The sequence below is a fragment of the Trachypithecus francoisi genome, unplaced genomic scaffold (assembly GCF_009764315.1).
Source record: "Trachypithecus francoisi isolate TF-2019V2 unplaced genomic scaffold, Tfra_2.0 Contig00800, whole genome shotgun sequence".
NCBI classification, from domain to species: Eukaryota; Metazoa; Chordata; class Mammalia; order Primates; family Cercopithecidae; genus Trachypithecus; species Trachypithecus francoisi.
In genome coordinates, this window is record NW_022680908.1 from 38,946 (window position 1) to 49,690 (window position 10,745).

General features: G+C 40.5%; 1 pseudogene; it reads left to right on the plus strand.

Annotated features, from left to right (window-relative positions):
• Positions 1–9,593: 9,593 nt before the first annotated feature.
• LOC117089139 lies at positions 9,594–9,952 on the plus strand (annotated as a pseudogene).
• The last annotated feature ends 793 nt before the right edge of the window (positions 9,953–10,745 follow it).

Consider the following 10,745-nt stretch of genomic DNA (forward strand, 5'->3'; position numbering starts at 1 on the left):
AATGATTTTGATTATGTGTGATGACAGCACCATAGTCAACTTTTTTTTTTTTTTTTTTTTTTTTTTTTTTGAGACGGAGTCTCGCTCTGTCACCCAAGCTGGAGTGCACTGGCCAGATCTCAGCTCACTGCAAGCTCCGCCTCTCGGGTTCACGCCATTCTCCTGCCTCAGCCTCCCGAGTAGCTGGGACTACAGGCGCCCGCCACCTCGCCCGGCTAGTTTTTTTGTATTTTTTAGTAGAGACGGGGTTTCACTATGTTAGCCAGGATGGTCTCGATCTCCTGACCTCGTGATCCGCCCGCCTCGGCCTCCCAAAGTGCTGGGATTACAGGCTTGAGCCACCGCGCCCAGCCCATAGTCAACTTTTTAAGGAAAAACTTTAGAGATACATTGAAGCATTTATACAAATAAAATGATATCCTTGAGATTTGCTTCATTAGAGAACTGTTAAATCAAGAAAATGGCCATATTTTCATGTTCTGTTTATAAAGAGAGTATAAATTTTCTTATAATAAGAAGTTAATTATGCCTTAAGAGATGAAAGTATACATGGCCTGTCTTCGTTGTGACAATTTTAGCCTCTTTCTATTGGGATAAGAATAGTAGAAATTACCAGGAAAGACCATTATAATATTACTATTGTTTAAATATTTAACATCAAATTCATTATGGATTTTAAGATATATTTTAAAATTTTAGCTTGTAGAGATGATTTTATAAAAATGAAATGATACTCACCCATAACTTACCTGAGTTTTTTCAAAAATTTTCGGCACATAGAACTGTAGTCAAAAAGCAGCTAAATCAAAAAGATGATGTGACATTGCCTTAGTATACTATAATTGTACTCTTTTCAATCTTCTCTCTTGTTTGATGCTAGTTTGTCTTCAAATTTATGATAATATGAAAATATATCATCATGAGGATGAGCCTTATTCTAGAGGTCGAAAGACAGTGGTGCATTCATCTAACTTTAAAAGTATGATGAATATAGTTGAATCAAATTTATGCGAAAACTGAGTTAATAAAATGATATGAAATTGTTCCTAGTGTTTTCAAAGAACTTGTTGTTTTTAATGTTTAGCGTTAGTGTTATTTCACAGGAAGAGTGCACAAAAAAGTTATCATTAGAAATAATGAAAAAACAACATACATCACAGGCAATAAAATAGATTACAATCTTGTCAAGTAGACAGGATAAGAAATAAATCAATGCTCTTTCATAAATACCATGTGAAAACTAATTTATTTGTTCTTGTAGAATTTAGTGTTTTCTTGTCTGTATAATACATTTTTGCAGTTTTATGATATAATTATATGATGTATTGAGAATTATTACTAATCAATAAATATAGCTATTAAGAGTGGCTGTTGAAGGATTGAGAGCATATACAGAAGCTCCAAATGTCACAATTTCCTTGTAGCTACAGAGTAAAATACAGTTGTTCTATGTATATACAACATGTCTCTATGCTTTGGTTTGCATCTGAGGTTTTTGATACAGAGATAAAAAATATCTGCTTCATGTCCTGATGAAGTTCACCCATAGAAAAAGTAACTAGGCAGACATGTGTGTCACAGTGAATGACGGAGACAACATAAAGCACAAGCAGCAAAGCACAATGGTGGGGCCTTAACTGAAATGTTCTATTTTGTCTACCTGATTTGCTTCTTGCCACTACCATCCTCCATCTCTATCTGTTTTAAGTTCCAAGCCCTAGGGGAAAAACAGCTACAGGATGAGGACTTAAATTCTAACTTTTGGTGTAGTAGTGGCTATTAACCAAACCGCTACTGGACATCGAAGCCAAGAGTGGACATCCCATAAGGAGACTCTACTAAAAGAAACTCTACCCAGATTGTAATGGCTGCATGGTGTCATCTACTAAATCCAGACATGCAGAAGAAGAAGAAAGAAGAAGGAAGAAGGAGGAGGAGGAAGACGAGGAATAGGACTACATATGATAAGTGCTGAGATGCTGTTTGAAAGCCAAATTATTTCTCACCACTGAGGAAAAGAAATGTAGAAATTTTAGAACTGTTTACTACAATTAAAATATTCTAATTTATTTCTTCAGTGTCTATCAATATCTACGTAAAAAAGTAAATGAAGGATAAACAGGTTGACTACAAACATTTTCCAAAATTCGTTTTCTATATTCACTTACTTAATTGCTACATCTTTAATATGTGATCTGTCAATAAAGCTTAACATTTTGCTGTCTTATTATCAACCAAACAATTTTATTTTCCACCAGGTGATTTTATAACTTTAACAGAGTTATTGTAACTGTGAAACAATTGAGATAAAAGGTCTATGTCACATTACCTGGAAACAATTTTTTTCTTTAACAGAAAAATACCTAATTTGAGAAAAATACCCAGATAATCCTAAAAGTATACACAACTTGTATAACACAGATAGGATAAAAGTTTTTTTTTAAAAAAATGGCATACTTTACATACAAGATAAAACACACTTATTAAGAAATAAATATTTCTTACTCTTGAAATTCTGAATTGCATTACCATGTCATACAAACGTGATTTGAAAACAAAGAAAAAGTAGTAAACATTGTCTAGTAAAATTTCAAGTTATTAGATAGTGAGCAAGGCAAATGTGCCAGTCATACTATCTCAGATATTCTAACCATATCATCGAAATGCATTCCTGACAAAATCTCATGAAAGTACTGTAACGTCAGGAAGAAAAACAGTAGCTGGTATCAGAATATTAAAAACAAATAAATAATTAAAAGTTACCTCACACTTTTGTTTCTCATCTTTGAGCAGTCATTGTCTACATCACCACGTGTTGTTTTCAATTGTTAGAAATACTATTTCTGATGACTCAGATTATGTATAGTCGCTCAATCACACAATGTATGTGACTAGTAGTGCCAGCTTCTTTGAGTCCCACAAGTCATTTTTGTGAGCAGAGTCTAATTGGGGGCAGATATTCCTGGTAACTGACTGTTTCTCAACCTGAGAGAAGAAGAATACACTTGTGCTACAAAAATGATGATTCTGTCCATTATTCTTCTAATCAGGCTGGGAAGTTCATTTTATCAGGCTAACACAGCAATTTTGAAATAGCACTTTAAACTTTTATATCATCAGCAATGTGATCCAATATACAGGTCATTAACTAGAGATACCTTAGGTCAGCATTTTTAATGGCATTGCTTCTGTAACAGTTTTCTTTGAAAAAGTTATATAATATGGTAAAGTATTAAGTTTTCATGGACTAACACACACTTCACTTTAACCATTGTGAGTTTGCTGATTAAAAAACCTTTTTACATAAAAAAGTGTATTCAATACACAGTCATCAGAAATTTATATAAGAGAACAGTAGTATTTTTTCAGTTTAAATTGAACACTTCATAAGAAATATTGTTCTGAAACCTAACAAGTATAATCTTCACATAAATATCTTTTTTCTCATTAAATAGTGATGATTGTTTTATATTTATTTAATTGTGAGATAAAGTCACTTAGAGAGTGTATTTAAAATACCTATGAGAACTGTAAATGCTTCTCTATTTTGTGAAATTGAACACAACTTACACATCAATCCATCTTAGATGTGGATGGCACAAATTAGAGCACATGGAACTGTCATGTAGCTGAAAAATAGCAGAAATAAACAGAGCTCCATATACTGATGGGTGTGTGACTAAGTAAAAGCAAATGAAGAAGAAGGAGAAGAAGAACAAGAACAAGAAGAAGAAGAAAGAAGAAGAAGAAGAAGAAGAAGAAGAGAAGAAGAGAAGAAGAAGAAGAAGAAGAAGAAGAAGAAGAGAAGAAGAAGAGAAGAAGAAAGAAGAAGAAGAAGAAAGGAAGAAGAAGAAGAAGAGGAGGAGGAGGAGGAGGAGGAGGAGGAGGAAAGAAGAAAGAAGAAGGAAGAAGAAGAAGAAGAAGAAGAAGAAGAAGAAGAAGAGAAGAAGAAGAAGAAGAAGAAGAAGAAGAAGGAGAAGAAGAAGAGAAGAAGAAGAAGAAGAGGAGGAGGAAGAGGAAGGAGGAGGGGAGGAGGAGGAGAAGAAGAAGAGGAATAGAAGAAGGAGGAGCAGAAGGAGGAGGAGAGGAGATGAAGAAGAAGAAAGAAGAAGAAGAAGAAGAAGAAGAAGAAGAAGAAGAAGAAGAAGAAGAGAAGAAGAAAAACAAGAGGAAGAAGAAGAAGAAGAAGAAGAAGAAGAAGAAGAAGAAAGAAGAAGAAGAAGAAGAAGAAGAAGAAGAAGAAGAAGAATTAGTAGTAGTAGTAGTAGTAGTGGAAGAGGAGGAAGAAGAAGAAGGAGAAGGAAAAAGAGAAGGAAAAAGAAGAAGATGAAGAAGAAGAAGGAGGAGGAGGAGGAAGAGGAAGAGGAGGAGGAGAAGAAGAGGAAGAAGATTCAAAAAATATCTCTGGACCAGAATGCAATATAGGTGGCAAATTAAAGTCATTTTCCCGTGCCAGAATGCGTTATTGACATAGACACAGGTGGCTGCTGGCAGAACCGCACATTTGCTTCCTGACCTGTATGGTGAAGTTACTATAATGGGAAAAGTCAAATGGAAGCCATTTGAGCTGCCTCAACCTGGAAGTACAGTAGATCAAAAACAATATCACAGCCCCGGAGAGACTGCAGTGATTATTACCACAGTTAAGGACTTGAAAGACACAGAGTTGGTCATTACCAGCACATCTGAATGCAACTCTCCCATATAATCTGTGCAGAAGACAAGTGGATCTTGGAGAATGACAGGAGATTTTGTAAGCTTGACCGTGTGGTGACTCGAATTGCAGCTGCTTTACCAAATGTGGTTTTATTGCTTGAGCAAATTAATATCTCTCCTGGTATCTGGTATGCAGCCATTGACTTGGCAAACACCTTTTTTCTTCATTCCTGTCCATGAGACCCACCAGAGGCAATTTGCCTTCACCTGACAATACCGGCAATATACATTGACTCTCCTACCTCAAGGGTATGCCAACTCTCTACCTTTTTGTCTTAATATTATTCAGAGAGACTTTGATCACTTTTGGCTGCTGCAAGACATCACACTTGTCCATTGTCCATTGTATTGATGATATTATGCAGATTTGATCCAGTGAGCAAGAAGCAGCAAACCCACTGGACTTACTGGTGAGGCATGTTTATACCACATTATAGGAAAGAAATGTAAGATTCAGAGGCCTTCTACTTCAGTAAAATTTCTTGTAGTTCAGTCTGTTGACATATTCCTTCTAATGTAAAGAAAAAATTGCTGTATTTGGCCCTCATACAAACAAAAAAAAAATGGGTGACAATGTCTAGTGGGTTTCTTTGGGTATTGGGGAAAACACAGTCCTTATGTGAGGATTTTACTCTCCCCCATATATTGAGTGACTTAAGAGGCTACCAGATTTCAGTAGTGTCCAGAACATGAGAAAGTTCTGCAGCAGGTCCAGGCAACCTTTTCTGACACTTGAGCCATATGACTCAGAAGATCTAATGGTGATTGAGGTGTCAGTGGTAGATGGGGCGCTCTTTGGAGTCTAATGCTAGGTTCCCCCAGGTGAATCACAGCGTAGGTCTCTAGGATTTTGAAGCAAGGCCCTGCCATCTTCTGCAGATAAGCACTCAAATTTGAGAGACAGCTCTTGGCCTGTTACTGGGTTTGGTGTTAACTGGACACTTGTCTGTAGGTCATCAAGTCACCAAGTAAACTGAAATACCTACCATGAACTGGGTGCTTTCTGACCCACCTAGCCATAAAGTGGGTTGTCCATAGCAGTAGTTCATCATCACCATAGCAGAAATGGAAGTGGTATATATGTGTCCAGTCTCAAGCCAGTCCTGAAGGCATGTGTAAGTGGCTCAAGTGCCCAGGGTCTCCAATCCTGCCACCTTGCCTTCTACCCTCCAACCTGCACTGATGGTCTCTTGGATAGTTCCTTATGATCAGTTGACAGAATAAGAGAACACTATAGCCTGGCTCCAGATGGTTCTGCACAATATATGCAGCCACCACCCAAAAATGAATGGCTGCAGTACTACAGCTTTTTTCTGAGATATCCCTGAAGGACAGCGGTGAAGAGACATCTTCCCAGTGGACAGAACTTCAAGGGGAAATGGCAAGACATGCAATGATATACTTGTTCATGGGCCTTAGCCAGTAGTTTGGCTGTATGATCAGGAAATCAGAAAAAGCATTATCACTAAATAGGTGGCAAAGTAGTTTGAGGGAGATTTATATAGATGGGTCTCTCTGAGTGGTCAAAACTTTGAGGATACTTATATTTCCTGTGAGTGCTCAACAATGGTGACCCCAGAAGAAGAGAAATTCAATAAGTAAATGCATAGAATAAACCATTCTCTGGATACCACTCAACCTCTCTCTCGATTCACTCCTGTCATCGCCCAATGGACCCATAATCAAAGTGGCCACTATGGCAGGGATGCATATATGCATGACTTCAGTGAAATGGACTTTTACTCACCAAGACTAACCTGGCTATGCCCACTGCTGACTGCCTAATTTGCCAGCAGCAGAGACCAACACTGATCTATCGATATGGCACCATTTCTCAGGGCGCTTACACTGGATATGGGTTCGCCCATCCTGCATGCAATGTTTCTGACAAGACTGTCATCTGTGGACTCACTGGATACCTCATCCACCATCATAGCATTCCACACAACATTCCCTCAGACCACGGCACTCACCTTATGGATAGAGAAGTGTGGCAGTGGGCACCTGCCTATGGAATTCACTGGTCTTATCATGTTTCCCATCATCCACACTAATGCATATCTTAGAGGTCAGCAATTCAATTGGAAAATAATAATAAAAATCTTATGGCTACTGGGTTTTCTTCTGCCTGTCTATATAGTTATATATTTTTGTGTGTGTGATTTTAATAAAAAAAAAGAATTCTAAAAATTTTTCTTAAAGAATGCTAAGCACTTGGATCAAATATTTATTGAAGGAAAGATAAAAGCTGTGTACCTTTTAGATGACATGACTTTAATATTTGAGAAATAAAAGTAGCCTTAAAGGTTATCAGTAAAATACCAATGTTGAAGATGGCAGAATAGGAAGAGCTCCAGTCTGCAGCCCCGAGTGAGATCAACACGGAAGGTGGGTGATCTCTGCATTTCCAACTGAGGTACCTGGTTGATCTCACTGGGACTGGTTGGACAGTGGGCGCAGCCCACAGAAGGTGAGCTGAAGCAGGGTGTGATGTAGTCTCACCTGGGAAGTACAAGACTTGGGGAACTTCTTCCCTTAGCCAAGGGAGGCCTTGAGGGACTGTGCTGTGATGATCAGTGCACTCCAGCCCAGATACTGCATTTTTCCCATGGTCTTCACAACCCACAGACCAGGAGATTCCCTCAGGTGCCTACATCACCAGGGCCCTAGATTTTAGGCAAAACAACTGGGTGGCCATTTGGGAAAACACTGATCTAGTTGCAGGAGTTTTTTCATATCCCAGTTGCTCCTGGAACACCAGAGAGACAGAACTGTCTAATACCCTGGAAAGGGGTCTAAAGACAGTGAGCCAAGTAGTCTAGCTCAATAGATACCATTCCTATGGAGCCCAGCAAGCCAAGATTCACTGGCTTGAAATTGTCACTGGCAGCACAAGAATCTGAAGTCCACCTGGGATGCTCAAGCTTGGTAGGGGGAGGGGCATCCACTATTACTGAGGCTTGGGTGAGCATTTTCCCCTCACAGTGTAAAGAAAGCCCCCAGGAAGCTCTAACTGGGTGGAATCAACCACAGCTCAGCAAAGCCACCTTAGCCACACTGCCTCTCTAGATTCCTCCTCTCTGGGCAGGGCATCTCTGAAAAGAAGGCAGTAGCCCCTTTCAGGTACTTATAGATAAAACCGCCGTCTCCCTGGGACAGAGAACTTGTGGGAAGGGGCCACTGTGGGTGTAGCTCTATGAGACTTAAACATCCCTGCTCGCTGGCTCTGAAGAGAGCAGTCAATTTCCCAGCAAATTGCTCAAGGTCAGCTAACGGACAGATGGCCTTCTCCAGTGTGTCCCTGACCCTCATGCCTCCTGAGTTGGAGACTTCTGCCAGCAGTGGAACAGACACCTCATACAGGAGACCTCCAGCTGGCATCTGATGCATCCCTTTCTGGGACAAAGCTTCCCAAGGAAAGATAAGGCAGCAATTTTTGCTGTTCTGCAACCCCACTGGTGATACCCAGGCAAACAGTATCTAGGGTGGACCTCCAGCAACTCCAGCAGACTGCAGCAGAGGGGCCTGACTACTAGAAAGAAAACTAATAAACAGAAAGCAGTAATATCAACATCAACAGAAAGGATGACCATGCAAAAACTCCATCTGAACCTCACCAAACAAAGACCAAAGACAGATAAATCCATGAAGATGAGGAAATAACAGTGCAAAAAGGCCAAAAATTTCAAAACCTGAATGCCTCTTATCTTGCAAAGGATCACAACTCCTCAGCATTGAGGTAACGAAACTGGATGGAGAATGAGTTTGAGGAATTGATGAAAATATACTTCAGAAGTTGTGTAATAACCAACCTTTTCAAGGAAAAGGAGCACGTTCTAACCCACTTCAAAGAAGCTAAGAACGTTGAAAAAGATTAGATGAATTGCTAACTAGAATACTCAGTGTAGAGAAGAACATAAATAACCAAATGGAGCTAAAAATCACAGCACAAGAACTTCGTGAAGCATACACAAGTACCAATAGCTGAATCAATCAAGTGGAAGAAAAGATATCAGAGATTGAAGACCAACTCAATCAAATAAAGCATGAAGACGAGATTAGAGAAAAAAGAAAGAAATGAACAAAGCCTCCAAAATATGGGACTATGTGAAAAGATCAAACCTATGTTTGATTAGTGTACACGAATGTGAATTCTGGATTCTGGAATTTCAGTTGAGTTTCACATGTCAGTGGAGTGAAGGGTCCAGGTGAGTCCACAAAATTGGCTGTGGGTGGGCTTACCACACATTACTGGTTGCTTCTATGCCTACACTCACAAGAAAGAAAGATCTTCTTTTTCATGACAAGCCCAGTGAGGTTTCAGGAAAACCAAGAGAGGTCTGAGGCTTGTGGGAACCAGTGAATGTTACTGAACATAAGAAAGTCCATACTGGAGAGAAACCCTACAAATGTGAAGAAATGTGGCAAAACCAGGCCGGGCACGGTGGCTCAAGCCTGTAATCCCAGCACTTTGGGAGGCTGAGACAGGCGGATCACAAGGTCAGGAAATCAAGACCATCCTGGCTAATATGGTGAAACCCCATCTCTACTAAAAAACAGAAAAAAACTAGCCGAGGGAGGTGGCGGGCGCATGTAGTCCCAGCTACTCCGGAGGCTGAGGCAGGAGAATGGCGTAAACCCGGGAGGTGGAGCTTGCAGTGAGCTGAGATCGGCCACTGCACTCCAGCCTGGGCGACAGAGCAAGACTCCGTCTCAAAAAAAAAGAAAGAAAGAAAGAAAGAAAGAAAAATGGCCATACCTCAGCCCAGTGCCTTTGCCCTTCCTGGTTTGTGGCTTTAGGCATTCAATTTGCTTGTAAAAAATATTGGCAGTGGGCTTCCGGTGGCTGAGCAGTGGATTAGCCTGCGTGGGGCAAAATGGAGCTCGAGCCCATGAGCAGATACACCAGCCCAGTGAACCCCGCTGTCTTCCCCCATCTGACCGTAGTGCTTTTGGCCACCGGCATGTTCTTCACCCCCTGGTTCTTCGTTTAGGAGGTTACCTCTACCAAGTACACTCGTGATATCTATAAAGAGCTCCTCATCTCTTTGGCGGCCTCACTCTTCATGGGCTTTGGAGTCCTTTTCCTGCTGCTCTGGGTTGTCATCTACCTGTGAGCACCCAAGGGTAACAACCAGATGGCTTCACTGAACCCCTGCTTTTGTAAATTACTTTTTTTTTTTACAGTTGGTGGAAGTGTCCCACCTGCTGCTTATAATAAAGGCAGATGTATGGCTATATATATATAGGCAGTGAAAGCCTCTCCGTGGTTAGTTGCTGACCCCAATTTTACCAGGCCACTGCACCCCAGGTAAAACCTGTGCTTCAAAAAGCTGGGGATCTCTGGGTTAAGTCCAGTTCCCTGAGAGGGTTTTCCTCAGGGAATATCTTCAGGCAGGTGCCCCCCCCCCCCAGGTTTTCTCCTAGAATCTGATCTCAGGGTTCACAGCAGCAGATTCTGCTTTAAGTTATTGACTAGTTAATCAACAAGTCACTAAATATGCCAAGATGGGTGTGGGTCTTGACACTCTTGTTCTTATTCTTCTAGTGGGGCTGCAAGGGGGGTTGCCATCCTAATTTCTTTGAGGAAAAAGCTAGCAGGTGGGGCAGGACTCAAGGGCCAGGGACAAGACACAGCACCTAGGCTGGTCTCTCCCAGGACCCTCCGAAGCCCCTGCAGGCAGGAGAGTTCAGTGAGGTTCTAGGCCATAGCCCATTCCTGTACCTCCAAGAAGGGCCTATTCTTTCTGCAATTTATAGTCACTGGACTCTAAGAGGTCAGCATCCATTTATCTTTGTGGAACTGGCCTTCTGCTTCATTTCCATTGGATATTCTTCTGGAGAAAATGCCTAGGGAATCCTGGAGTTGTGCTGGAGTTTCCCTAAGTGCCAAAGTCAGTAACAAAGTCTCAAAAATATAATTAAGAGTATTTTCTGCACATTACTATCTTAGGGCTATCTTTGGCCAATAATCTGTAAAACAAATATTAAGATTTTTATCTTTTTTTATTATTTTAATTAGGTCATCA